The sequence below is a fragment of the Arachis duranensis genome, chromosome 1 (assembly GCF_000817695.3).
Source record: "Arachis duranensis cultivar V14167 chromosome 1, aradu.V14167.gnm2.J7QH, whole genome shotgun sequence".
Classification (NCBI taxonomy): domain Eukaryota; kingdom Viridiplantae; phylum Streptophyta; class Magnoliopsida; order Fabales; family Fabaceae; genus Arachis; species Arachis duranensis.
This window is the reverse complement of record NC_029772.3, coordinates 65,034,442-65,037,309: the sequence shown is the minus strand read 5'-3', so window position 1 is coordinate 65,037,309 and position 2,868 is coordinate 65,034,442.

The following is a 2,868-nucleotide window of genomic DNA, read 5'->3' as shown; positions in this document are numbered from 1 at the left end:
ATCAAGGCCAACCAAACCCATTTCTCCTCAAATCCAAAGCAAGCAAAGCCCACATCATCACTCAAAGGCACATGGATCAATTAAATTAGGATTTTCATTTTTGTAATTTGTTTTAATTTCATTTTCATTTTTTATTTTGTAAAGCCTATATAAAGGCATCAATTAGAGCTCGATTGGAAGGAAGGCTGGCTCCATTAGGAGTAGTAGTAGTAAATAGCTCTCTCTTTTAATTTTCCTTTCTGTTTAAATTTTGGATCAAGAATTGAAGGAATTCTATTTCAATTCTCCATCTGAAATTCGTTTGTGTTCTTCTGCATAATTGAGGAAATTGAGAAATTGGATCTGAAGTTTCTTTTACTGCTTTCATCTTTCTTCTCTTCTGCAAGTTGTCTTCTACTTTGATCAAGGAAGGAATTGAGATCTAGACTGGTTTTCTAGTCTCTATGATTTCCTGAGATTTTCAATTTTATTCTGCACTTAAGTTGAACTTAATTTCTGTTTGCTCCTTCAAGAAATTTTGTCTTGCTGTTTACATCTGCTGCTTTTATTTCATCTGCATTTTTACCTTTCTGTTTCTATTGCTTCTAATTTACTTTCAAGCACTTTAATCTCCCTGCAATTGTTCTAAGCTTGGATCTACTGCTTTCATTTAATTTCCAGCACCCCAGCCCCCTTTACATTTGATGCAATTTTACAATTCTTGCAATTTAAGTTTCAGCTATTTTACTTTCTTGTTCTTTAAGTTACTTGCAATTTTACTTTCTGCACTTTAATTCTCCTTGCTATTTACTTTCTGTTGGCTACACTTCATCCAAATTCACTTCAATGTTAGCTTGACTAAACTAATCACCCACTAAAGTTGCTTGATCCATCAATCCCTGTGGGATCGACCTCACTCTTGTGAGTTATTACTACTTGATGCGACCCGGTATACTTGCCGGTTGGATTTGTGTGTTGGAAATTCGTTTTTCCACAAAAACACCATCAGAGGACTTGTCTGCCACCTTATAAAGTTCTTGGGATATAATCTCATGAACTTCTACTTCCTCTCCAATCATGATGTTATGAATCATGATAGCCCAGTCTATAGTAGCTTTGGACCGGTTGCTAGTGGGAATGATTGAGCATTGGATAAACTCCATCCATCCCCTAGCCACAGGCTTGAGGTCATGCCTTCTCAGTTGAACCGGCTTCCCTCTTGAATCTCTCTTCCATTGAGCGCCCTCTTCACAAATGTCTATGAGGACTTGGTCCAACCTTTGATCAAAGTTGACCCTTCTAGTGTAGGGTGTTCATCTCCTTGCATCATGGGTAAGTTGAATGCCAACCTTACATTTTCCGGACTAAAATCTAAGCATTTCCCCCGAACCATTGTAAGCCAATTTTTTGGGTCCGGGTTCACACTTTGATCATGGTTCTTGGTGATCCATGCATTGGCATAGAACTCTTGAACCATTAAGATTCTGACTTGTTGAATGGGGTTGGTAAGAGCTTCCCAACCTCTTCTTTGGATCTCATGTCGGATCTCCGGATATTCACTCTTTTTGAGTTTGAAAGGGACCTCGGGGATCATCTTCTTCATGGCCACAACTTCATAGAAGTCGTCTTGATGCACCCTTGAGATGAATCTCTCCATCACTCATGACTCGGAGGTGGAAGCTTTTGTCTTCCCTTTCCTCTTTCTAGAGGTTTCTCCGGCCTTAGGTGCCATAAATGGTTATGGAAAAACAAAAAGCAACGCTTTTACCACACCAAACTTAGAAGGTTTGCTCGTCCTCGAGCAAAAGAAGAAAAAAGAGAGTATAAGAAGAAGAAAGATAAGAGATGGATGGGGGGCTTTGTGTTTCGGCCAAAGGGAAGAAGTAGTGATCAGGTTGTATGAAAATGAAGAAGTGAAGAAGGGTTTATATAGGGGTGGAGAGAGGGGTAGGGTTCAGCCATTATGGGTGGGTTTGGGAGGGAAAGTGGTTTGAATTTGGAAGGTGAGGTAGGTGGGGTTTTATGAAGGATGGATGTGAGTGGTGAAGAGAATGGTAGGATTTGATAGGTGAGGGGTTTTTGGGGAAGAGGTATTAAGGTGATTGGTGAGTGGGTGAAGAAGAGAGAGAGTGGTGGGGTAGGTGGGGATCCTGTGGGGTCCACAGATCCTGAGGTGTCAAGGAAAACTCATCCCTGCACCAAGTGGCGTGCAAGAACGCCCTTTCTGCCAATCCTAGCGTTAAACGCCGGGCTGCTACCCCTTTCTGGCGTTTAACACCAGCTTTTTGCCCATTCCTGGCGTTAAACGCCAGTCTGCTGCCCCTTTCTAGTGTTAAACGCCCATAATGGTGCCAGACTGGGCGTTAAACGCCCATTTGCTGCCCTTACTGGCGTTTAAACGCCAGCAAGCTTTTCCTCCAGGGTGTGCTATTTTTCTTTCTATTTTTCATTCTATTTTTACCTTTTCAATTGATTTTGTGACTTCACATGATCATCAACCTACAAAAAACGTAAAATAACAAAAGGAAAATAGATAAATATAGCATTGGGTTGCCTCCCAACAAGCGCTTCTTTAATGTCAATAGCTTGACAGTGGACTCTCATGGAGCCTCACAGATGTTCAGAGCAATGTTGAAACCTCCCAACACTAAACTTAGAGTTTGAATGTGGGGGTTCAACACCAAACATAGAATTTGGTTGTGGCCTCCCAACACCAAACTTAGAGTTTGATTGTGGGGGCTCTGTTTGACTCTGTTTTGAGAGAAGCTCTTCATGCTTCCTCTCCATGGTTACAGAGGGATATTCTTGAGCCTTAAACACAAAGGATTCTTTATTCACTTGAATGATCAATTCTCCTCTGTCAACATCAATCACAGCCTTTGCTGTGGC